Source organism: Martes martes, assembly GCF_963455335.1.
Source record: "Martes martes genome assembly, chromosome: 13".
Lineage (NCBI taxonomy): Eukaryota > Metazoa > Chordata > Mammalia > Carnivora > Mustelidae > Martes > Martes martes.
Window position 1 is genome coordinate 58,436,400 of NC_137901.1, and position 26,138 is coordinate 58,462,537.

Sequence of the window (26,138 nt, forward strand, 5' to 3'; positions counted from 1 at the left end):
GGGAGCATAGGTAGGTGGAAGGATGGTGTGAGGGCAGTGGCGGTGGGGTGGTTAGCGTGGGAAAATGCAAGGAGGTGGGGTACAGGTTGGTATAAACTCTTCATGGTGGGGATTTGGGGTCCATCAGAGAACATACTGTGGTGAGTGTGCAAGACCAATTCCTGTCTGTCCTGTCAACAGAGGACAATGATCCCGCCCTCTGTGGAGTGGGAGGACCAGGGGAGAGGCTGTGGGAGTGTCATGGGACCTTGTCATGGGACTAGTGGAGGATCACTCCCCTCTCCCATTCAGACCTGTCGTGGGCAGCTCAGGAGCTGGGACAAGCAAGGGCTGCTACCAAGACTTTTCTCTGCATTCTCATTGCAAGCCGCTCAGCAGAGTGTCGGGGTGATTTGGGGCAAATTTCTGAACCTCCTGCCTCGGTTTTCTCATCTGTACATTGGGGATAATGATACATCATTGGGAGTATAAGTGGCTTAGCTCGTTGCCTGCCTGACACAAGCATTTGTGCAGTCTGTGTGTGTATGAAATATGCTAACTATGTCCATTTGTATTTATAATATGCTCCATATATTCATATCATAATATCATCAGATTATATAATCAATATAATGTATCATCAAATAGATATTAAATATTATATAAATACATAGAATTAAATTATAATCACATAATTAAATTATATAATAAATTAATAAATAAATTATATATTATAACCATGACTTTATATAATAGGTTATAAATTATAACATGGGTATATATTTACAAATGTATAAAATATATTTATTGTAATATATAATTTATATATGTAATATATGATTATTACATTATTTACATTTGTATGACTATATGCATTGTAAATTTTATATTTTATAAACTATTTCATAATATAATGCATTTTTATTTATTGATTTTGTTTATAAAATTATATGTCTATTGATATATCACATATAAACAGTAATGATATTTAAATCTATAATTATTTATAGATATTATAAAATACACTTATAATGACCCCAAAACTCATGGCTTGTTTCTGGTTCCTTTTTCTTATGAAACCTGTACTTGGGCAGGGCACACGGATGAGCACTTGTCCGCAGGCGGATAAGAAGAAGGAACTCCTTCCGTGTGGCGTGCTCCGGTTTTGGGGGTCTGTGCATTTCCCTCATGTCACCTCAGCTGTGGCCAGGGCCACGGAAGCAGAGCTACTTCCTGTCACCATCACTCCCGCTTGGTTAAAAGCAGCCCGGGGCCCAACCAGGACCCCTTGCCCCTTGGGGGCCCAGCAGGATTTCAGTAGATCTTCTTCATCAACTTGGGCTCTAACTACAGACTTGTGGCCCCATTTCTTTGACAAGATTTATCTCCTGGGTTTGCTCTTAAGGAATTTGGAGCAAGCCCCACCCCCACCAGCACCGGGCTGCAGTGGGCAATGTGCTGAGGGCCAGGCGTGCCTAGTGTGGCCGCAGGGACGAGCCAGCACACCCAGGAGCCTGACGCGGGTGCCCTCCACCGCACAGGGCTGGCTTGCGGTCTTGGCCAAGTGTGGTTTGCATCAGAAGGCCAACATGGCAGTGTTCCGTCTAGAATCCTCCAGACGACTGCCACTGTCATTTTGTCGACTTAGTTAATGACATCAAGTTTACCTGTGTTGTGTTATTTCTGCCACTTTTTAGATACCATACAGCTTATTAAACGCAGGGAGGAGCACCCTCCACCCCCGCTGGCCTTCATCGCCCCCCACTCCCCTCATTCACCATCTTTGCAAACCAGGTGCCCGCTGTTTCTGAGTGTGTGGGGCACATAGAGCCACAGGAGTGCAGATAGACCCATGGTCAGGGGCCACCTGGGCTCTGTCCCTGAGCAAACAAAACCCTGGAGTACAAACCCAGGCCTCTTGTCTGCATGGACACAGTTCCAGCCCAGCACGTTTCTCTGGAGGGTCAGCTTCACCCATCCGGACGGTGTGAGGAACTGACCTGCCACCTCGGGGACATGACAAGCCTGCTGGCTCCTTCCCACACCACCTCTTGCCAGGTGTGACTTGGCCTCCTCCCGTGGCCATCCTGCTTTCCCCTCCTCATGCCCGGGCTTGGCCCTGGAGGGGCCTCAGAACACCCAGGGGAGGTGACACTGGGCTCTATTCCCCAGGGACAGGGCTGCTTTGAACTGTGTAGTCTCAGAGCCCACTCAGCCACGATAAATAACCGCGTCCCCACAGCGCGTCCCCATCAGTGTGGTTTTTTTCTGCATCGAAATTGTTGAGAATCGTCCAGGCGAAAGCTCATCACAACTCTGAAGAAATTTCTTCTTAGGAACTTTCTTGTCCTCCTCACTGGCAGGAAGCGAGTGGAAGAAAAGCAGTCTGGAGCATGCAGGCCCAGAGAGAAGGCAGTGAGGGTAGGGACCCAGCCTCCTCGGACCCCCGTGCCCATGGCCCACAGAGTGCTTGCTCTGTCAACAACGCTGGCTTCCCGCCTGCCCCAGATTCTGGTGCTGTTTAATTTGATGAGAGCCTGATTTGCCTGCTTTTGCCCTCACCCCAGATATGTGTGGTAACCTAAAATGGCATCGTTTATGGGTCTCTTGCTATCGAATCTCAGGGCAAGAGTCAGGGTCTGACGCGCCGGAAACGCGGGACAGATTTCTAAACCCTGAGCTCCGAGAACGCGAACACCACAGAGTGTCTTTTTCTCTTTGAAGGTTCAAAATATCAATCAAAATACTGTAGCCGATGATCCTTGGTAAGCCGGTCAAGGAAACGCAACCCAACTCACCACCGTCCCCAGGCAGTTTGGAAACAAATTGCAGTCAGGGTTGGAGGCAGGGAGGGCAAAAAGGGGAAATGATCCCTGGCAGTCAGTCCGGGGCCTTCCCACGTCTGCACACTGATTGTGAGGTTTCTCTGTATTTCTTAAACATGGCTTTTAAATGGGAGTTTGCGATTTTGTAACACGCTGAATTAATTTACAGGCCTTTTGAAGCCAGAGGAATTGTGGGGTGAGGCCGAGCCTTGGCCTCTTCTCTGGGAAGAATTGAGGCACAGCTGACCTGGGACTCTTCCCAGGGTGGTGGGGTGGGGGGTGCTTGCAGACCTTCAACTTGGGGAGTAGCTTTGATTTCATGTTCCCTGTGTTGTCTTTTCATACCTTTCCCCCATTTTGGTTTGGAAAGTCACTTTTCTACAACTTGCCCTTGATTTCAGTAATCTCTTCCCAAGTGTCTAGGGCACTCCTGTTACCTCAGCTTTTCTGTCAGAAAAACTCACACTGAAGTGCTGGAGGCCCCCTGAGCTGTTGGCACGGGGCAGAGGACGGTGTTGGGGTTTGGAAAGGTGGCGATGCAGGCCCTCCCTCGGTCATGGGGACCGTGACATGGAGTTCCTGACGTGAGTGAACGAGGTGTTTGGTCACTTCCTTCATTCTCCATATGTTACCCTCCAAGTGGGGAAGGTAGGGTGGTTCCTCCGTGTCACAATCCCCTGTCTCTTTGGCCAACTTTCTTTCTGTGATGGCAAAAGGAATGAATACTACTTATTTAGCATTTACAAAGTGTCACGCGCTATTCTAAACACTTCAGGGAAATATGAACTCATTTAATCTGTACAACAAGCCCATATGGTAGGTATTGTTTTTTTCTTTTTTTAATCCTGATTTGACAAATGAGGAAACTGAGGTACAGGGTGGCTTGTAGCTTGGCTTAATGATAGCATGAGATCGCTGGTGGTTACACATCTCTCTGTAATGACCTTCTGAGCCAGGTTCCTGTCACATCCTCCACGTCTGTCTTCCCTGAGCTGACACGGCTGTCTTAGCCTGCCTGAGCTTGCTGGGTTACTTACATTTCAGGACTCAGTTTCCCTTCAAGGTCACCTCTTTCCTTCAGAATGGAATCCGTTGCAGGGTATTGCACAGAGGGGGCTGCCCTGCAAGGTGACTTGACCCGTGTGAACAGGTCATTCATTCTAAAGTGTTCATTCAGCTCCAGGGACAGTGAGCCAGGAGGTCACCATAGGGCCAGCCTCATTTCAGGTCTGCTAAATCTACAGACCTCAAATTCTTCAAAGTTCCTCAAAGCTTAGGAAAGAAAAAGTCAGTCAGCCCATTGTCCTTCAGCTTCTTCAAATTCTGGAACAACCATCAAGCTGATCTATATGGAGAAATATATAACCAAAGCCCAAATAAGCATATTAAAAAAAAAAAAGGTTTTGAGTTTCTCACTGAAGGACAATCCTGGAGATGCTCAAGGGAGAGCCAAACAGACAGCTGAGGCGAATATGGGGCAGTTCGGTGGGAAGCCATGCCAGGGGGCTGCTCTGCCTCATGGAGTCATTCCTGCTTGCCTGGTGGCTCTGAGTGGGCCTGGTTCTCCATAGGACCCTCATACGTATATGTGACTAGAGAGTAAATGATGGGATGAATGAGGTGTGCCAAGTCTGTAAGGGAGCATAACCAGTGTCTGGTCCTCAGAGCCCTGCAGGCCAGAAGCCATGAGGCCTATCATCCACTTGGCCGGGGGCTGTAGGAATTCCCCCTTTCACTTATGTTAAGATCTCTACACTCTTCCCGAATTTCTGACCCTCCTGCCTCCCTTCTCACTCTCAGAGAAGACAGAAACTGCGGGAGAGAACTTTCTGCTACCAAATCTATAACCTTCCTTCTTCCGCTGCTGTTCTCCTCAGGGTTGCTGCTGTGGAGAATGTGGGGCGGCTCCCCTCCCCTCTCGTCTCCACAGGGACTTCTCCTTGCGATTGGTTATTCCTCCCCACCTGTGTCTTCCAGCTCCTTCTATGGGCTCCTTCCCACCAACTTGCTCAGGTCTCCTTGATAAGTTCAACAAAACCACCTCCTGACCTACATTCTTACGCCTCCCTCAGCAACTGCTGGCTCCTTCTCTTTACGGCCAAACTTCTTGAAAGTTCATCTGCTCTCCCGACCTCTCATTCATTCCCAGATTCTGTTCCCACTGACATCACTCTCAGCAAGGCCACCAGTGACCATTTTGTGGCTCCAGAACCTATGACACGGCTGGTCATCTCCTCCTTGCCCGAAACGTTTCCTCAGCTTTTATGACACAGGGGACCCTCTTCTGGTTTTCCTTCTCATCAGTCTCCTTGGCAGCTCTCTTCCTCAGCTCTCCCCTTTATGTTGAGCTTTTGGGGGGGGGGTTATGTCCTGGTTTCTCCTCTCTTCCTGTCCAGCATGCTCCGAGGATTGATTGTTTGCCCTCCCCTGGTCTGAAGTGTGACCGGTGTCCTCTGACAACTCCAATCTCAAGTCCAGTGTTATTGCCTGTGCTGAGCTCCAGGTGTGCACGATCTATCCCAGGGATCATTTCCACGCGGGTGTTTATGGATACTCAAACTTAGCATGTCCAAAATGGAGCCCTTTATCCTTCAACCACAACCCATGCCTCTTTGACTGCTTCAGGTCTCAAGCGAGGGGACCGCTGTCCACCCAATGGCCCGAGCCAGAGCCTTGGGAATCACCCTTGACTTCTACATCTTTCTTGACTCCCCACCATCCGATCAATGACCACATTGTATGAATTCTATGTCCCAAATGCTTCTTGAGTTTGTGCCTGTCTCCCCTCACCCACGGTGGCCCCCACATCCGGGCCACCTTCAGCTTGCACACAGGTCACTGTGTCTGCCTTCTGGGTGGCTCTCTTTCAAGTATTGCTATTTCTCCATCTGTTCTCCAAACTGCAGCTAGAGTGCTCTTTTAAAAATGCATGTCATCAAATCAGCTCCCTGATGAAAACTTCCAGTGGATTCCATGCGTTTAGGAAGAAGTCCAAACTTCTTAATGTATGTGGATTGTCATGTCTTGGCCCCAACTCCTTCTACTCCCATCTCCTGCCCCGGCTTATCTGTGGCAGAATTTTACCTTCTTCAAGGAATAAAATGTGGGGCCGGGTAAATCCCCCTCTGTCCATGGCTATTGGACCAACCGCACGCAGAGCAATCCCCTCCCTGTGCATTCCCAGGGTCTTTGCGGGCTCCAGGGGCAGGCCGGGAATGTCGCCTTCCCCTTGGAAGCCTGTGGAGAGTCTTTGTGGTCTCAAGACCTCTGGCGTCTCGCCCTGAGGCTTACCAGTTTTATTGTCCTCTTCAACTTCTTAACTAGGAAAGTGGGAGGGGACGAGGACTGTGGATGCTTCGGTCTTTAAAAGCCCCCAACCCAACAAAATTCATGTGGACATTGTAATTATTACTATGCTGAATTAATGAACTCTATCCTCTCCTTTTTTGGCTGGAAGAACATAACAATCCCAATGAAAGGAAACAGATGTCGTTGCTTTGAGCATTTCCAAAGGAAACTGCAGTAAAATATGAAACATCGCCGTCTAAAAGCCTGCTGTGTAACAGAGATGTGCTGATACTGTTTGCATTTGCCAGCTGTGTGTAAGGGGAGTTGGTGCCTCTGGCCCCCCCTCCTCCCCTCAGAGTAATAACAACGACAAACTCACGGAAAAAAACTCAGACTGTGCTTCGAAGTGCGCTCGGCTTTGCTTTTAGCCAAAAGTCACGTAAAAGAAGTGAGTCTAAAGGAGGACTTGTGGGCTGGTAATTAAAAGTGATTTATGAGCCCAGGAGGAGGAACAAGGCTCATCAGGAAGAACGATCTTTGGTGATCAATTTATAAGCCCCGTTAGCAGACGAGAACTCTGGTTCACCCTGACGGTGAACGAGATCCAGGACGCGTTCCAGCGAGTGCTGCTTCTCCAGCTCACGTCAGTCAGAGCATCTGCGGATGACCTTCCTGTCTGACCTTCTGTGTTGGGGGGGGTGGCTTGGATGTCCCATCCAGTGGCTTGGATGTCCTAGCCTGTCCTCTGTCAATGCCTCGGGGGAAGGGGAGACTTTTTCCTTCTCCCAGGCCAGTCGGGGGTCTGCGGATGTCCTTTTACCCGTCTTACAAGCTTGCTTTCCTACAAAATGTCAGAGCTTGCATACTTAGGTCCATTTTTTTCAAAGAGGTGCTGGACTCCTGTTGGTGACTAGCTTTTCCCTCTTCTTTTCTCTTCCTTCTTTGTCTCCTGCTTTGTTCCTCTTCCTCTCTTCCTACCAGTGCAATTTAGAGGCCAGAAATTGGGGAGAAAATGAAGGGGAAATCCTGCTCTTGACCCTGCAGCGGGAGAGCCCGGGGATGGTGCCTGCTCTTGGCGGGCGAGTCTGTGGACATATGGGTCTGTGTGGGAGATCGCTGATTTGTGGGCTCTCCACCAGCCTCTCCGAGACCCAGAGGCCGGTGGGCTGGAATGGTACGTGCCTCAGCCCCCGCTGGTGCGCCACAGAGCGGGAACGAGAGGGTGGCCCCATTGCCATTGTCACCCGAGCAAATTGCTTTGATAGATGCCTTCATTCTTTCAAGCTGCCTGGACCCCAAGGAGCTTGAATTAATAATTGACTAAAATTAACAGGCCAGGAATTGTCTAAACGAAATGCGATCTGGTCTTCATTTCAGCTGGATGGTTCTTGTTCCCCTGCGGATTTTTTGTTGGTTCTAAGGAAACATTAAAAGGCTGTGGATGGGTGTGCCCTCAGTGATTTGTGGTTTAGCTGTCTACTTCTAAATGAAAATACCCGGCGAACAAAAGGCCCAGCTCCTAGGTCCAGAAAACGATTTGCAGAAGTCTAGGGTGACAGGATTTAGCGGGAACGGGGAATAAAACAGGCTAAAGGTTGGTTGAACATAAAGTTAATATTCAGTACGGGTGTGTTGTGCCTGCCAAGAACACAAGCCGTACCATGTTCATAAAAGTGTAGATTTAGAAGGAGAGGTGCGATCGTCTGGTTCTGGCCTAGTCGGACCACCCGTGGCAGACGTCTGGGTTTTGCAAGGGACGCCTCTCCTTGAAGGGGGCGTATCAGATGGGGGCTCGCTGAAAGGAGGAGAACCTGATCCACGTGGGCACCCCAAACCAGGCTGCACAAGAAATGGGGGAGGCGAGAGTGGGGGAAAGAATCTCTGTGAAGAGAGCTGAAGGGCCAGGGGACTGTTTGGGAACCATTCCCAGGCGGTCGGGCAGGGACACCAAGGGATGCTGCCTCCGTGTGCCGGGCCCCACCAGCAGAACCTTCAAGGGGACTGAGTTTTGGGTAGCGGTGAGGACCCTGTAATGGGACTACTGCATAATCACCCCATTGGTGAGCATGAGGAAGAAGTCTGTCTAACCACGAGATTTTATGATTTTCAAACGGACAAATCTGTATTTTTAAAGTTGAAGTGAAATTTGATAAGTGGCAGTTTAAGGACATCTCCAAAGGTGGTTTTTCTTAAGGCTACAAGAAAAAGAAGGGACAGGGGAATGGCCATTTGCCTTTCCCCATCCTGTTTAGAACTTAGGGAGGCAGAGTTGCACAGTGGGGGGGAAATGGAAGATCGAATCCGATAACCGTTCTTCACGCTGAGCCAGCACTTGCCCTAAGGTCAAAGGCACAGCCGCCCCTTCTAGGAGGGACAACCGGATCTCACTTCACTGTGTTCCGCACCGTGGCTCTCGGCAGCTGTTGGAATGCCTACGAGAGACCTGGGCCTGCTTCTGACATCTGAAAGCAACACATCGTGCTTGCTTCTTAGCTGTCTTTCTTGATTACTTGTGATCCCATCTGGACAGTCAGAGACTTCCAGAAAGGTCCTGCTGACTTCAGCTGGCTTGGCCTAGCTGCCATCGCATGGACCACACCCCTCTGAAGACTCTCCTTGTGGAGTCACTCTCGGGGCTGACACTCTGAGCTGGAACTCTCCAGGCTGGCCCTGGGTTTGGCCAGCCAGTGAGCGGGACCGCGGAAATGGGGTCGGGGTCCCAGAGCCGGCTCCTCTCACGGTCCTGCGCCAGGAGAATGAAGCCAAGGGGCGGTGGGTCTTGGGCATGTGTGTGTGTGTGTGTGTGTGTGTGTGTGTGTGTGTGTGTGTGTTCGGGTGGATTGGACACGGCAAGGAGAGGAAACATGGAAGAGATAAATGGTGAAGAAGAACCTGGGAAGCATGGAACTAGATTTATTCTGACAGTGTGTGGGCCTAGAGCCGTAACGTTATAAATCAGTTTCCTACAGAGGGATTCACTTCCTGAGCTTTGCACAACTTCATAAGCCTGGCATGTGTGTGAGAACAGAACCTAGCAATCTGAGAAGGGAAAATGACGGTCTGCACAAATGTGGTTGGAAACCACAACTGATGATTTTGTCAGCACGAGGGGCTCCCGGGACCTGGGCCCAGCATGGCAGCGAGCTGAGACCACTTCGGCGCTCACTTCCAGTATTTCCAGGATGGGATCTTAAAGAGCAGAATTAAAGAAATGTTTTGTGGTGGCCACATGGCCTTGAACTCTGGGTTAAAGAGGAAATTAAAGGGGATTTGAGATCTGAGGATGAGCCCAGGATTGGAGGCTCCAAAGGAGCTCTTTGCTTAGGTGATCCTTTTCCAGAAACGGGGTGTCTGCCTGACCTGTGCAGACCCAGGTTCTCTCTCTGATCTCGTCTGCGAGAATAGCCACAGCTCCAACGTGTTAGTGCACAGAAATGGTGACTGATTTAGTGAATGAAAAATTCAAATCCTGGGATTGCTCTGATCATCTGGATCCACATGAAATGTCCCTTCCTACGTGAAGTCTTTCCCAGTTTTGTTTTGTGTTTTTCTTAGGATGCTCACCTGATATTTAGCTATTTTGTGATATATGTAGTTTTCTGTAAGTACGGAATTTGTGATTTCTCATCCTGAGGAGGGCCTGGGTCCATGTTAAATTGACTTGCGTTCCTACCTAGGTGACCATTCATTAGGAAGTAATATTTCCTCATCCAGTAGGAAGAGGTTCTGAAACTTGCCTGTGTGCTATTCTAAGATGTATCATTGTACCTGACTCATTAGCTGGAAATTATAATGCTGGGCAGACTGAAACGAGGTTCAGCTACATAATGAGAACGGATTCACTAAACCCAGTGAAGATGGCAGGTCTGTGGGCCACGGAGTGTCCACTTTGTACTGCTTAACACTCAGCTCTGGAGCATGGACTTGCCTCCAAGGGTACCACTGCTCAGATGGCCAGGTACACCTGGGGGATTTCCACCTCCCCCACAGCATCATGGCCACAGGTACAGAGGAGGGCCGGCCAGTTCCTCCATTCAGGTCCTGTGCAGATGCTGACTGTCCTTCAGGAGGTCTGCACAGCTTTGCTGCCTGAGGACACCCTGTGTACAGGACTCTTTCCCCAAGGCCACGTGGGAAAGGGGCTGCAAACGTCCCAGAGGGTAGAGGGTCTGGTTCAAGGGCAAGCTTGCACCTTGGCAGCTTCCGGTTGTTGAGAATCAAGTTCTTTATATTTATCATCTCTTGGCCTTTTAAATGACACAAGGTAAGTATTAATTTCCATAGACTACACTTAACGCACAAGACAACTGTGTTACTTAGGAGGCAAGGATCTCCCTTGAGACATACAGCTTTCCTATGACCTTAGTATAGCCAACTGCCTAGCACAACCCTGAGGCATTGTAGGGGGTTATTGATTGTGTGTTGATTTCAATTCAATTTCATGTCTCTTTCCATTCTCAAGTCTTTCAACTTGGTGTTTCCTGGGCAGAAGGAAACACATTGTGTTCCCTTGTGAGTCAAAGGTAAATCTAAAGCTGATGATGTAAAAAATGATAATTAGCAGGCTATAGATGACAATATTCCTCATAATACAAAGGAAAAAGCAAAGATTGGAGAGGGTCGGGCCTCCAGATCTCACACTTCGAGCCCTCCATTTTTGCATACAGAAATTTTGCTGTTCCATGTCCTCATTATCTACTGAAAAACTGCAAAACTTCCATGTTATAAAGCACCATCATGAGGTCACCTGTATCCTCCAGAGCTGGGATGTCCTGGTGTTTCTTGAAGATCCTGGCTAGCTGTCCCCTGCCATGGGGAGCCCTGGCAGGCCTGGGGGTGGGATGATAGTCAGGGCTGGGAGATGAGGAGGGCTTCACAGATTTATCTAGCATAAACCCACGAGGTCACTTACTTGGATGCCCTGTGTCTCGGTTTCATTTGGAAATGGATAAGGAGGATGCTCTTTGAACTTTCTATGTCCACAGGTCGGTTGAAGGTTTAACCGTGAATATCAGCATTTGTACGGGGCCTGCTAGTTGATAGAGAATGTTCACCTTCATGATTTCTTGTAATCCTTTTGTCACCAGGAAGACCAACTAGGTCTTTTTATTCTTGCCCTCTTGTAGGTGGGGTAGCTAAAACACTGGGAGACCAAGTGGGTTGCCCATTATACTAGAGTAAATAAGTGACCCACTAGAACCCCAATGTTTAGATTCTAACTCCTGGACATTTTCCCTATGCCACATTGTTGCCCAAGAAATTCTAGACTAAATCTGTCCATAACTCTTTTCAAGTTGAGGATGGCCTATTTGGCATTTTTCATCATTTTTGCCTAAGTAATCACTCTGCATATGGGTTCTCCAGTTCCTGCTCCTTACACTATCTGTCCCTTCTTTCTCATTCACATTTCTCTGTTACATGGTGCTCTCACAGAAAAGGAATTCTGGTAATTTCAATTTTTCTATAGCTTGTTACACCTGTAGTCTCTAAGGCATGCTAGATAGCTGCGTGTTTTTGGATAAGTATCAAGGAAAGTGGCTCCATCTTGATGTATACAAAAAACATCTTTTGTCCATACAGTTCTCATGCCCATCCTCTCATCCACTCATCCATCCTTCCACTCATCAACCCAACCATCCATCCATCCATTCATCCACTCATCCATGCATCCATCCACCCAACCATCCATCCATCCATCCACCCACCCATCCATCCATCCACCCACTCAACCATCCATCCATCCATTCATCCATCCAACCATCCATCCATCCATTCATCCACCCAACCATCCATCCATCCACCCAACCATCCATCCATCCACCACTCAACCATCCATCCATCCATTCATCCACCCAACCATCCATCCATCCACCCAACCATCCATCCATCCACCCAACCATCCATCCATCCATCCACCCAACCATCCATCCATCCATTCATCCACCCAACCGTCCATCCATCCATCCATCCATCCATCCATCCATCCACTTATCCATCCATCCATCCACCCAGCCATCCATCTATCCATCCATCCACCTACCCATCCATCCATCCATCCATCTGTCCAGTATTGATTGCACACCTGTTATGGGTTGGACACTCCCAAAGTCCTCCATATTACAATATAGAACAAAAACTACACAAGACCTTCCATCATGGATCTTAAAGTTCATTGGAGGATATAGAGAAGTAAATAAGCAAGTACAATTTTGTGTGAGAAGTGCTCTGCTAGAGGGAGTATTGGGAGTTATTCAAGCTTGCATAAATGAACCTTTTCCTTCTCTGTCTTTAAATTCTTGCTTAGATTTTTACTTTCCCTGAAGGGCATTCTGCTAAAATTATTTCTTTTGACATTTGGCATTATTCTTTTGACATTTGTCATATTCTGCCTTATATAGTTATCCTTTTACGTACATTCTTTCTCCCTCTCTCTCTGTCTCTCCCTCTCTCTCATACACACATACACACACAAACACACAGCTATTTTCAGGGAAGATTTTGTGAGACGTGGAACGGAGGGCTCTCACTTCTGTCAGATCCTGTACAGGTACTCAGAGCCTAAGGAGACAGTTCCTGGATGAGGAGAGCTGTGTGCTCACATGGGCATAGTAAGCAGTGCCAAGGTGGGTTGCCCTCCCCTAGTCCTCGGGGCCATGGGCACAGCATGAGGGTCTTAGGGGAAAGGAGGGATGGCAGGTGTGGCTGGATGTCTGGCTTGGGAGCATGGGATGTTTCCTTTGGAGGGTCCCAGGAGTACTCAGCGATGGGGGTGCTGAAGATCCTGCCAGCAGACTTAGGCTGGAGTTGGGGGCGGGGGTCTGCTTTGTACACACTTCCTCAGCTGGATCCTAGGGCTTCTATTGGCAGAGGCCACCTCTGAGATGTCCCATCCTTTGTAGACTTCGTAGTATTGCGTATACATGCCAGGCTCTCAGAAACAAAGAATCCGTGATTTCTCTCTGGCTTGTGGAAGTGTCTGCATGGATCTGGGTTGGAAGTGTGCCATTTGTCACTTATTAACTGTGGCTTCCAACCAGTGACCCCACTTGAAGTCTCGCCTTATGTTTTTGGCTGCCACACCCTGGTACTAGACTTGGCTCTGAGCTGAACTCATTTCCTGACCCCAACCCCCTGCCGCCATCTTGAGGTATCTCATTCCTCCTGTCGTCAGGGGCCCGCTCAGAGGGACAACCTCCTTTCAAAGCCTTCTGTTGCCTCAGCATTCTCTTTGGAACATCGGGAGAACTTTGTCTTAGCTTCCCTGTGGGTGCTTTTCAATTTTCCACCTTTGATGCAGGCTGTCTCTGCATGGGGCTGACTTTCCCTGGGGTAAGCAGGGACTGTGAGGGAGGAAGTGGCCCTCATTGCCGAGGACGCTAAATTGAGGAATGTGATGCCTTTTTAGCAACCTTCTCCTCTGCCAGGACCACTTAACACAGGGGACTCGTTTATCTAACCATTTCTGTCCATGTCAAGGCAGCCTGTCACTCAAGATTGAAAATTCCTCTTGGTGCCACACAACAGAAACCACTGGGACAAGGGTTTACCTTCTGAAATGCTATTTTGAAGTCCTTCAGCCTGTTGGCAACTCCAAGCCCACCTCCGACTTTCACCGTAGAGCCCTTTCTTTTAAGAGAACAAACTAGCACTCTGGGCACGTAGATCCTGGCTTCAAAGAGCCACAGAGGAAAACCGAGAAAACAGCAAGCTCAAGTATCAGCATCAAAACCGCTGAGCATTTTAAAAAAGCATCTCAATGGACATAATTACAGCTCCCGCATCATTCTGGCTGTTGCTGGTGCTTCGGGCTGTAAACATCACTCTGACATTCTGATCTCCCCTTGTTTATTTAGTCGGTCTCTGAGGGCAGGGAGCATTGATCTCAATGAATCCATGCACCATACATCTAGCTCACAAGGCCTGTAGGCCTGCCTGCTTGGAGCGGGCACCCAGCCACCCTGCCTGGCCGGGTGCTCAGGTTTGAGGGGAGAACATCGTGCATATTGGGTGGGGGGAGAGGATTGTGCCTGCTGTTCTCATCCCATGGGGAGATTCCTTGGCACGATTGGCCCCCACATTCCACTCGGCCAGTGTGATGGAAACTTCTCAGCATCCCAGACCTGTGCCACCTGGTGTGTATGCATGGAGAGTTTGACCCCACAGCGTCAAAATGCCAATATCTGTATAGACCTTTGTAGTGAGTAGGATGCTTTCACACCCATGGTTTATTTGATTCCCAGAACAATCTGTGAGGTGGCCAGGGCAATTACCAAATGCAGGATAATTAGAATTTTTTGGTGGTAAGCTACAGAAACCAGGTTAGCCAACTTCAGCAAAAAGTGTTATTTATCGGGAGGATATAGGGAACTCACATAATTGAAGGAACAGCTAAAGAGCCAGCCTAAAACAAATTGGCTCATTGTGTCCTTCCTTGGGACCCTATGGTTAAGAGTCAAGGACCTGGGGGCACCTGGGTGACTCAGTCAGTTGGGTGTCCGCCTTTGCCTCGGATCATGATCCCAGGGTTCTGGGATCAAGCCCTGCATCAGGCTTCCTGCTCAGCAGAGAGTCTGCTTTTCCCTCTCCCTCTGCCACTGCCCCTGCTTGTGATCTCTCTGTCAAATAAATAAATTAAAAAAAAAAAAAAGGAGTCAAGGATCTGGAGACAGAGTGTCATGGGCCCAGGTATGGTCAGCACCCTGTGTAGGCAGAACCTTAGAACCTTTCCTGACAAAGTCTGGTCAAGACTCAACAGGGTCGGGTGTACTGGGACCGGAAGCTAAGGAAGGTGAGTCCCCAAAGTGAATTTGAGATGCTCTCACCAGAGAAGGGTTATAGAGGTTGGTGGGTCAAAACCAACAGTGTATACCACTATCCCCATTTCATAGATGAAGAAACAGAAGTGCCAGGAGTTTCAGCGATGTATCCAGAGAGCCACACAAGGGAAACCGGGTTGCCATTTAAGCCGTCCACCTCAAGTTGGATGAGCTTCTGGTACCCAGAGCCTAATTCTGTTAGTTGATGCTATCAGATTAAGTTCAATTTAATTTAACCTACTTCTGATTTTATATGGAGACGATATGAAAGCGGGAAAGACTGCTTTGAGAAGAATCACCCATCAGTGTAATGGTTGCCCGTTTCCTCCCCAATTTGTGCCCAGTGTGTTTTCTTTGTCACACGGCTTCAATCCCAGCATCCATATGCTGTCTTTGCTCACCGGCGAGGTTCCTAGGGCTGGTAAATTCTGTTGACTTTGTTTATTTTTGGTGCAAACAGCAAACCACTGGGGTGTGTGCATCAAGGGCTCCCTTGTAAGTTATACCAATGGAGATTTAGAAGGACAAAGGTGGCCTTTTGCTCAAGCTCTAGAATTCGTCTTGATGCTGTGTAACGGAAACCATCGGGATGAGCACTTAACTTCTGAAAGTATGTTTTGAAGTCAATGTTGTGCTTTTGCTGAGTGAGTGGATGGGCTTCTGAGCTCTGGGTGCCTTATAGCATAGCTCTGTTAGTGGGCTTTTCTATGGACGGAGTAGCCGATGTGAAAACAACACAGCTCAACACCGAGGGTCTTCTAGACCTCTCTTTAACTATAAGATCCCGGAGCAGGCAGAGTAGATGCCCACTGGAGACACAGGCCTGAGGTCACATGATAAATCCATCAAGAGCCTGGAGAACTAAGTCCACTTCTGGACTTAGTTCTGGTGGTTCCAGATTGGGTCAGAATCAGTTCGTTCCAGGTGAGTGGGGCTGCTTTCCAGATGACCGCACAGCGAGTGTGGGTCCCTCAATGAGCAGGTCCCTCTCCTGTACAGTGAATGGGACGGCAGGAGTGTCCTAAGACCAACAGATGGAGGACTGAGGGGTTGGAGGGTGTGTGGAGGGCTCAGTGCTATGGGACCCCTGATGGCTAGAATCTGGGGGACACTGGGGAGGTCCGTGTTTAAGCTGCCAGCCGTGTTTCTGTTTTCTAGATGGAAGTTAGGATAGTCTTTACAGTTATCTCTTTGTTTGGGGGGGCAAAGACTTCAAAAGTCCCCTTGGTTGTGTGCTCTAGTTCATCAGGGAGCACCTCACAGCCATATGGAGGAAATGAACATTATCCTGGTGTTCTATATGGTTCTTGCCTATGACCAAGCTGAGCGAGCCATGCCAGATCTCGGCAAGAATCAGGTGACGTTTACTGCCCTACCCCCAGATACCTTTGGTTCCCATGATCCCTGGGTAAAGGGTGTCTGTCCCCATGGGTTGGCCAAGTGTGAGGACAACAGTCATGGAATCACATGGTACTCTGCCAGCTAACATCTCAACGGTCTGGGCTCTAGGGAGAAGTCCTGGCTGAGTCCTTTCTTTCTTTTCCAATGTTGGAGGAGCCCATCTAGTGGGAGTGGTTCTCTTGGCTCCTGGCTTGGTACTTCGGGGAATTGCCTGGGCCACTGCCCATAGGATGGTGAGTGGTTATTCTGATTTGTTGATAATCAGATATTACTGGAGCCTTACTAAAGGAGGAAAATATGCATTTATGGCTCAGTTCTTACAAAAAGAAGTTTTTGAACTTAATCTGATAGCATCAACTAACAGAATTATACTCTGCACATTGTTACTCTGACTACGAAGCTGGTTTGGGACAGGGTATACCTTTTCCCTCTTGCTGATCTTTGGAGAGGTAGAGCCCCAGGATTCTGGAGAGGGGCGCCCATGGTGTGTTGTTGGAAGTGCTTCTGAACGGCGTGGTGGGTGGATAGACCACGTGGTGCATCTTTCTCTTTGGGACACTCACAGAGCAGGTGGGAAGCTCGCAGCGATTAGTTGAGGACCCATCCAGTGAAAACTGCGCTGTCCCTCCCAGGCAAGCCGAGGTGTGTGGAGGGCTTGGGTGCACAGACCTGTGTGCAGTTGTGTCTGGCATGCACTTCCAAGATTTGTCTTTTCTGTTTTGTAAATTTCACCTCTTACCCCAATCCCTCAATTCATTTTTATAGAAGTTACAGCCTGGCCTCAGTGTTGGGGAAACCAAGGCAGGGTCCATGCTGGGGGCAGAGGTGTGGGAAGAGCCGCATGGCTTGGGGAGGGCATTGTGTTATGGAAGAGGTGTTAGTGACAGGACAGGTGGTGACAGTTCAGCGGGCTGACAATAGCAAATCTGGACTCCGTGAGCTGTATGCATGTTCTCTGGGGTTGCTGGAAGCAGGTAGGTGGGATGGAACTTGTGCCATTGCTCTTTGGCTTTAATTAAGGGACGTCTGAGTAGCATAGAGCCAAAGGGATACATGTCCTGCAGATTGCCATCCTCCGCTCCCCTTCGTTCTGTGGCCGCTGGGCTCTACATGGTCCCCTGAACCATTTCACTTTCTGAGGGTTCCGCAGGGCTATGGCATCACCTCTTGATCCTCTACTGTGTCCCCAGGGTCCCAGACCTCACTCTTCCTCTGTGGTGACAGGTCATGGTGACACCAGCTGTGTGTGGAGGGAAAGGCAACCAACCATGCACCACTCTCACACCCCTGGGGCAAAACTCCAGGCCATGTCCCCCACCTCCCAGACAACCTGAACCTGGGCTAGGGCAACCACAGCGCCAGAGAGAACCTTTTGCTGGGATTGTGCTCAGAGAGGCTGGGTCCCCCGAGCTGCTTATGCTGTAGGATGCCCCAAAGCCAAAGATGTCAACAAATAAATCCATTAAAAGATAGTTGGTTTTCACGTGCACCCAAATGTTTATAGCAGCAATGTCCACAATAACCAATCTATGGAAAGAACCTAGATGTCCATCAACAGATGAATGGATAAAGAAGATGTGGTATATATATACAATGGAATACTATGCAGCTATCAAAAGAAATGAAATCTTGCCATTTGTGATGACACAGATGGAACTAGAGGGTATTATGCTTAGTGAAATAAGTCAGTTGGAGAAAGACAATTATCGTATGATCTCCCTGATATGAGGAAGTGGAGATGCAACTTGGGGGGTTTGGAGGATAGGAAAAGAATAAATGAAACAAGATGGGATCGGGAGGGAGACAAACCATAAGAGACTCTTAATGTCACAAAACAAACTGAGGGGGGCCGGGGGTTGGGGGGTCGGGAGAGGGTGGTGGGGTTATGGACATTGGGGAGGGTATGTGCTATGGTGAGTGCTGTGAAGTGTGTAAACCTGGCGATTCACAGACCTGTGCCCCTGGGGCTAATAATACATTATATGTATATATATAAAAAGAAAAGATAGTTGGTTTCTGCTGTAAGACGTGGAGTCATGTGTTCCCACTGTGTTGAGTGATATTTTGGATGTTTATCTTTGTTTGTAAACTCTTATTCCACAAATAATTTTAAGTCCATTTATAAAGCTCTTACAGTGCAAAGGAAAAAGTAGTTGCAAGAGTTAGAGTGGACGGAGAACAGAGGCTGAAATCAAGGAGATGGAAGCCAGGAGCGGGTGATGCCTCCCTTCCAAGGGAAGGGCACCCAAGCCACTGCCTGCAGGGGCTCTGCAGGGCCACTGCCTCTCCAGTCTCTTGGTGAGACTGTTGAACACCTCTGTACACTTGCCTACGGGGTTTTTTCAGAAAAGGGAGAAACGCTTCCACCTCTGAACTCACACCCGGAGCTGCCTCCACTCCTTCTCTGTGCCCTGCTGTCTCTGGTCTTTTTTTCTTTGATCACACCTGTTCCCAGTCGAGACCCACCAAGCTATGGTTTCAACCAAGGGCTCGTGCATTGAAGACTCTTGCTTTGCCGTCTTTGAGGAGCTCTAGGCTCCCAATTCCAAACCCACTGCCGGATGCTCCCAGTTCTAGGCCTTGCAAACATCGGGGCTGTGTTTCTGTAGCTCTCTTCTCTAAGCTGGGGAATGACAGCTTCTGTCTGGATTGCCCCACATCCCTTCTTTTCCAATCTGGGGAGTTACTATTGATCTTTCAAGTCCTTCTCAAAGGTCACCATCCCTCTGCCGCCCTCTCCTCTGTGCCCCCGTGTGTCCCTTGACCCCTCTTGATGTACATTGCGCCATGGGCCACCGTGATCCTTTATTTATGCCTTATTCAAGAGCTTGCTTTCACTACATATGTAGAGATACCAGGGTCCAGAGCAGAGTTTAGAACCTAGGAGGTCCTCTCTAACTGCTTGTTGGCGGATGCAGGAGTGGGCAAGGTGAACTCTGATTGGCTAGGAAATCGTCAGTCACTGTTACTGAAATGGGAAGGATGCGAGGGCTCCGCTCAGGGGAGCAGAGCCATGCCGTGACTTGTCACGTCGGTGGGACAAGAATGTCTGCAGGAGAGAGAAACAGGGAAGTCCTTCAGAGATGATAGTAGCAGAGGCAGAGCATGGTACGGGTTTTGGTTTCTCATCTCTGGGAAGAGCTACAGAAAACTGATACTGCGCTCTAAAACTTAGCCGTCAAAATCATTCGGCCTTATTGTGGTAAAAGTTTGCCTGTGGCTGATTTAATGCATGGCTGTCTTCACCTCTGAAACATCCCAGAAGCTCTTGGAGCTGGTTGTGTTCTGGGAGATTACTCAAAGCAAGATCTGTCTAAGCCTGGGAAGCACTAGGGCTCGATTAAGTGAAGCATTGATAGATAGGTTACAAATGGAAAGGAAAAACTGAGAACCTTCGATGCAACATGAAATATTTCTGTTTCTCAAAAACTTACCCCACATTATGCAAAATGAGCTACGGAAACGTTTGCTGCACTCACGCTGGGAGGGATTGTGGTTGATGGTGAAACAAGTTCCCTAAAAAAAAAAAAAAGAAACTATTGGAAGCCTGATTCATCTTTAAAATACTAAAGATGACTTAAAATATTTAAGGAGTCTTAAAATATTTACGATGTATTTTAGGCTTTTTGATGGGCAAAGTCCCAAAGAGAAGCAACTAAAGCCATTAAGACTTCCCCAGTGTGGACACAAGTGGAAAAGGGCGATATTATCCAGGTGATAGAATCATGAAAAGCTTGGACTGAGCTAATGCTCAATCTGGCAGCCAGAAGGGAATTTCAGGAGGGATAGTAAAATGTTTAAATGTACCGAGTAGAACAGGATTTTATGGGCTGTATCTTGATAAATACGTGGAAGAAGTCTAAATGAGGGGTGCTACGTTGCATCTGGGTGACCTCACTAAATCTCGTGACAATGGCAGAGCACTGCGTTGGGTGGACTGCCAGTTCCGTGGCTCCGTGGCTTTGGCAAGAGTGGATGCAATCACTAGCCTGTCTGCATTACCCCAGAGGGGGACACGTGCTGAAATGTATTTTTAGGAGGTAAAAAACTCATCATTGGTCGTTCTTATAAGCACAGACTCTCATTTTAAATCTGAATCCCTCTTGAAGGCGAGGAGCATGAGAATTAAGTGGGGACTCACGTTTCCAGGGCATCGGCCCTATTAAATATGTCTCTATTTGATGCATGTAACTTTACGAGCTCATGTTACCGTCTGAGTGAGAATTTTCAGGAATTCTGTCAGGGAGACCGCGTGCTGGACAGAAGAAAGAGGCGTGCCAGAAAAGGACAGAAGGGCGACAAGTCCGTGGTGGGGGACAGACCCAGCCCCCAAGGGATGGATGATGAAGCAGCCACTGGTGGGGGGTGTCCAGAGGATGAGAAAGGGCTGTTGTGTGCCAGGTGGGGATAATCTCAAGGGACAAGGTCAGAACTTGCCTGTTTACTGGAGCCTGGCTGCAGGCTCCGCCCCTCCATCCCCACCCAGACCATACCTGTGTCTTTCAGTGCCTTCTGAGCTCTACTGGGTGGGAGCAGCTTTCCTTTCTCTCTGTTACATTCAGGATTTCACCTCAAGCATGGGGCTGGGGCTCCTGAGGAGGTGGAAAGCGAGAAGATGAGCTCATAGGGTCATCTGGGGACCAGGCACCCATTGTATCTGTTGCCTTCAGGGGCCAATTTCTCTTTAGGCTCAAAGTTTTTCCTTCTTCTGATTGGTAGTTACAAACTTATCACTTGGCATGAACAAAAATAACAGCCCCCCCAGAACGGGGGCTGTATACAGAGGGACTTCAAGCAGACTGTGCCAGGAAGGGAAAGGGAAAGACACCCCCATTGGCGGAGTGCCTCTGGGTGCCCGGGGTGTTTGTCCAAGGGCCAATGTGTGCAGGGAAGGAAACAAGTACACTTCCACGCACGGACCCATCACCTTCTGAAAGGATCTTGCCAGGGAGCACTTTTGACCTCCCTGTTGTATAGATGAGAAAAACAAAGTCTAAGGGGAGTTGAACAACGTGCCCGTGATCACACAGCTGAGGGGCTGAGCTGGCTTTCGACCCAGACCTGTCTGGTTTTCATGTCTGCCCATTATCTGCTGCCCCAGGACCAGAAGGGGCATTTTTAGGACTTGGGGAATAATCTCAAATATCTAATTCATAGTGAAATTTCTTGATGAAATTTAAGAGAAGGGAAATTGGGCACAAGCCCTGAAAATTACCTTGGCTCAGCTGCCTTTGGGACAGTCAGTCCATGGAAACATATAGAAGGATATATTATAAACCACAGACCTGCCCATCTTGGGCCATGGAGAAATGGATGATCAGCCCAGGCTCATCAGCTCAGCTGGGGCTTGACCTTGTGGTTGCAAGACACGTGTGCATAGGGCCGTCTGCCGGATAGGGGACTTGTAGGGCTTTCTAGATAACTCAGCATCCCTACAGACCAGTGGGCGTTGGTTTTGCCATATGCTAAATATTCAGTTCTGTTGCTTTCATTGACAGGACAGGGCTTGCCATTTTGTATCTTGGCTATTGCAATAATATCTGGAATGATCAGCAGAATTCATTAATTAAGTCAAAAAATATTTGCTGAGTGCCTACCATGTGCCAAACACTGGGGTCCATTTGGAAGGGAGCAGTGCATGCTCTGGAACAGCAATTGTCCAATAAAACTTTCTATGATGATAGAAACGTTCTTATCTGCCTTGTCTAATATGGTAGTTACTAGCCTCACAGGGCTGATATGACTGAGGAATTGAATTTTTAGTGAATTTTAATTAATTTAAGTTTAAATAGCCACTTGTGTCCAGAGGCTGCCATATTGGACGGTACGTGTCTAGATTGGTCTTGGGTTGTATTTTGAAAAATTACAAAAAAGGAAAACATTCCATAAACTGGAAACATACGTTTATAAAATCTTGAGTAAAATTGTACATTATGCACTAATAATGTTTATAATAAATGTCGGGAGTAGGTTTGCTGTGTATTGATTTATTCAAAGACATTTCGGTGGTGCTATCTATGTACCAGGCACTACGCTAGGTCCTGGGGGAGGGGAAAATGGTGTGGAATATGGAAGGCCTCATCCATGCTCTGAAGAAGCTCCCAGCTTTGTAGATAAGTGCCTCTGCCCACACACGAGCATTTACACACCCACACACATAAACACCAGGGAACCGACTGCCGGGTGCCCTGCGGCAAGTATGCCACAGAGTCCCAGGTGGCCGACACTTCCATTCATCAGAGCCAGACAGCAGGGTCCTGAGGAAAATGGACATTTCTTTTTGAGAACAAAGAAACCATTCCTGGAAGTCCCCCCAGCCTCCTTCCTGTCATATTTTCTGGGCCTTAATTTCAGCACATGTCCACCCTGGCAAGAGGAATGGATTACCACGACTGGCTTGGACTAGATTTATTCCTGTGGGTTCCTTCTGTTATGGGTGGGTCCCTGAACAAAATCCGGGTTCTGTTGGCAAGGACCGGGGATGGTGGAAGGGAGGTTGAATAGGCAATTGCTGTCCTTCTGCAAAGTTCCCATCCTCTGAATCAGAACGGGCTTCTCCAGTCCCCGCGCTACATTCCTTTCTTTGTCGCAGCAATCAAAGTGTGGAGTGTGATAATGTGTTTGCTCAAGGGCCTGATTTCCTGCGAAGGATTGGGTGCCAACAACGCATTTTTCTCTGTTAATCATGAGCTCACTGTTGGATAGGCTTTATTTATCATATCTTTGAAAGCGCGACACCCAGCCTGGTTCCAGCCGTACAAAGAGCTCAGTAAGTATTTGTGGGACTGGATATGCATTTATCCAAGTACCATTCCCATCTTCTTTCTTGATTTATTCTTTCAGAGACTACACCTGCTGGTCTGGCTTGCAGCTGGAATCGGAGAGGAAAATCTATTTCCGTGAATGGAGAAGTGTCAGAGCGAGCAGGCACGTGGCCACTGAAGCCGCAAACAGGCTCACGAGAATAACTGTGGGGTGAGACGACTGTTAGAGGCTTTAGACAATCAACCAGCCCACCAAACGTAAGGAAGTTACACGGCGCCTTTCGTGCAGAGATTTCCAAGTGGATGCAGGAATCGAAGCCTTCAAGAATCGGAAGCCTGCATCACGACTGGATGCAGGGATCAAAGCTGACGTGACTGGCGCTTGGAACAGGTCTCTGTTAATTTACATGCACCATAAAAGCAATCTTATCTAGAATCCTCCATTTATAGTCCTTGTGATTTTCTCTCTTTATTTTCACCTCTCCTCTTCTGCCCGGCTCCCTAACTCCTGGGTATCTGAGTCCGGGACATCTGTAGCTTCTCAGCTGGGATGTTTATGGGGTGTCAGATGCCTACATATCGAGAACTCTTCCTGTCTCGGGAAATTAGATGTGAAGAGACAGAAAACAGGGCGCGAGACCACGTACACCTTAGCTCTGAGTTAGGTCATCTGAAAGCTATGTTCCCGGACCTCGTTATCTTAGCTTCCCACAGAAAAGCATCCAACGAATTAAGATTGAATACCATGTCTTCAGCTTTTATGGAGGGCGGCTGACACAGAAATGTTCTTGTGAAGAGCAAACCTGGGTATTCTGCAACAGCACAGCGGAGGACTTTATCATGTTACACAAAGTCCTTTTTATAAGAATCTTGAAGGCTTTTGTTTCTCTCAGTGAACATAAGATTGACAGGGACAAGATGATTCCATACAATGACAGGGGACTCAGGACTGAGTCTGGCCCCCGGCGACAGCCTCTGTCACACCCTGGTGACTGGTGGCATCGTTTACTTGTTCCTTTCAACCGATTTCGATTCTGGTTTTATTATTTACTTTTCTGTTGTATACTGTGGGTCATTTTCTAAGTTGCCTCAAATGTTTGTACGCATGCATTTTTTTCCTATTTATATACTCATCTACCTACCTACCTATCTATTTATTTACTTACCTACCTACCTACACATTAACTATCTTCCTAGCTATGCATGTGATACATATCTCCATCAGCCTGGACTTCCTTAAAGTAACTGAGTTGTTTTTCTTTTCCATCTTTGGCCCGATGATTCAGGCATTTCCTACAAATAATTTGGAGGAAGCAGAGACAGATGTGCAATGCAGCTTGACTATGGGGCGGGAGACCTTGGGCTGATTCCAGCTTGGCCTCCTGCCAAATGTTGCATCCTCGTTAAGTCACATATCCTCTAGGTGTTTCAGTTTGGTCATCTTTAAAATGGGATAATTATATCCACTTTGCCTATTGAACAGAGGACATACGTGTTTTGGTGTGTTGACGTATAGAAGGTCAGAGGGAAGGTGGCTTGTGAGGATGAAGCCTTTGGCCAGTGGCCTGGGCAGCTCAGCTGGCGTCCTCAGGGCATAATTAGAGTGACCTGAGGGTCATTTAAGTGTTTCCCTCCATTAAACCTAACATTTCCACCTACAGATTAGTTTTTCAGGATCCCATCAGAAAGTTGTGTATTTTGGGGGTTATTGACTGAGGGAAGTCAGATTTCTATTTCGCTTTAGTTCTGTTTCATTTTTGCTAAAACTTTTGAAGGAAATGAATGATTTCTTATTAAGTTTTAGACTGCTACTAGCTTGGATACGGTTTGTAAGTTAGATTGCCTTTTTAGAACATAATGTCATGGGCAGAAGTTTTCAGATGAGCACATCTTCTGCGTCTGTACTGTGTGGTCCACAGTTCACTGGTCTACATGAGCACAGATCTGGTCAACCTTTGATGCTTCTGGACACGCGACCTTTTAGGAGAGAAAAGGAGCTCTCAGGTGAGAGGTGTAGGATGAATAAGTGGAAGTAGAGAGCAGGGTGGGAGGGTGAAAGAGTAGAGAGGGTGGCAGGGTGGAAGTTTCTGGAACACATCATGTTCAGTATCAGGCCAGAGGTGGGCTTTCTCCATAAAGAATGAGGGAAGCTGAGGAGAATTGGGCCTTCTAGCATAATAGGCTCAAACTGACCTCCTGGAACTTGGGCCTCAAACCTATTTGCTCTTTTTGCATGGCTTGAGGGAGACTTGGGAGTGACTTAGGGATTCCATGTGGCTTCCCAAGCAGGAAGCCAGACCCTTCCTTACTTCCACAAAATTCCACCAGCCTCCCACTTCCCACATGATTCTTTGGCTCCGTGGGACAAATGGGTATGGATTACTCTTGTACTGATGAGGAGAATGAGGAGCCAGAAAGGTTATTGAGCCAGAAATGTTACTTGTTGAAAGTCACACGACTAGTTACTGGTAGGGCTGAACCTGGGAGCCGGTGTTGGGAGAGAGAGTCCCCCTCAGACCGAATGTGTGCCTGTGGAGTGTGCCAAGATTGCTCTTTTCCCCAGGCCACCTTTAAAGTTGCTCTTGCTGCCGATGCCCTTGAGAAATGAGGTAACGTCTCTCCACACTCAGCCCCTAAAAAGCAGACTTGCTGACTGTTGGCTGTGAAAACAGTGGATTCCCCAAGCTCGGTGCTCCTGGGCCGTGACACAAACCCACTTTATCTGCAATACTGATCAGGGCCAGCGATCACTGCTGTGGACCTTGAGGGCAAGAGAAGCTGGTGCCATTGTGTTGATGCTCATGCTACCTGCTGTGTCACGAGGAATACAGTCCTTTGTTTCTGACCCAGGAGCTCATGTCTCCTGCCAGCCTCCATGAAGTAGAATCAGGCTAACTTGTTAGTGTGTAAGTGGGGTAAAGTCATGTCTTAGACCTGACATCTAGCTTCTTGAATCCTGGGTGGAGCTCCTTCCTCAGGAATGCCTTCTGTAAATACTTTAATCTAAGGGGAAGGAACGGTAGTCCCAAAGCTCATCTAGTGATATGACTGGACCTGCTTCATGT